Source organism: Merops nubicus, unplaced genomic scaffold (assembly GCF_000691845.1).
Source record: "Merops nubicus isolate BGI_N331 unplaced genomic scaffold, ASM69184v1 scaffold20853, whole genome shotgun sequence".
Taxonomy (NCBI): domain Eukaryota; kingdom Metazoa; phylum Chordata; class Aves; order Coraciiformes; family Meropidae; genus Merops; species Merops nubicus.
In genome coordinates, this window is record NW_008601238.1 from 32,555 (window position 1) to 33,712 (window position 1,158).

The window sequence follows — 1,158 nt, forward strand, 5'->3', positions numbered from 1 at the left end:
TTCCCTCTGCATTTCTCCCCAGCCCTTCCTCTGAGCCGGGGGGCTCCAACTCCCCCCAGAGCCCATGGACTCTTGGCTGTGAAGGGGGTGGGAGAGCCCTGCCCAGCCAGGACCTGGCCCAAGCCCCCAAGACACTGCTACAGTCAACTGCAAAACTGCTTTGGGAAGAACAAAAAGTTTGGGAGGGCTGAGTCCCAGCCCTTTGTTCTAACCACCAGGCAGGTTTTCAGGCCCTCTTAGCTGCAGCTTTGCTCTCTTTACGTGCTGCATAATGTCACCTTGGGGAACAGGCAGAGCTGCTGCTAGTGTCCAGGTGGGACCAAGGGGGGCCAGACTCCTGCCCCACAGCCACGGAGGGGCAGTGGGAGCTGGCTGGGGGCTGCTTTCCACTCTGCCTCCCTCAGCTCCCAAGAGATAACCCAGCAGGGCTTAGCACAGGAATGAAAAGCAGCTGGTCTGCAGATAAAGGGCAGCAAAGGAATCCCAGCTGAATATGTTCCCCTTGGATCAGGGGAGGGGACAGCAACAAGCATGCAAGGTCAGGCATGCAGTTCAGGATGCAAGACAGCTGAGAGGGGTTTCTTTTCTTTTGGAAACCAGTCTCCATCCACAGAGCACCTTGGGTGCCACGGGGTGTACTGTGTCCACGACACAATCCCTGTGTTCACCTTCCTGGGACAACTTACTCCTGCCACTCAGCTTCAGCAGCTCTGGCTTTTGAGACACACAGATGGTTGCTGGAAGTCTGTACAGTAATTAAAGTTAAAAGAAAAAAAACCCAGCAGAGCCAGACTGCAGCTAAGTCATTCTTTATACGTTCCAGAAAATATGTCCAGTCATAATGAGCACCAGGGAAGTGGAGATACATCCACGTTTCAAAATGTTCCATGCCTCCAACACATTCTGCCTCTGCATCTTCATTGTGAGCTACAGGACCCGTAGTCCTTCCAGGCACAGATGCCTGCTCAGCTTCACTAGAAGTCCCTGATATCTGCTGCTATTTTCCACTTGCTTTGGCCAGAGCTCCCAAAGCACAACCAGGAACCTCTCTGACAAGGACAGGTCACACTGGCTGTTTGGCAAAGGTCACTGGGATGCCAGTATAGATAAGAGAGGGTGAATTAATTTGCTCGATATATGTGGCAAGCAGATAAACTC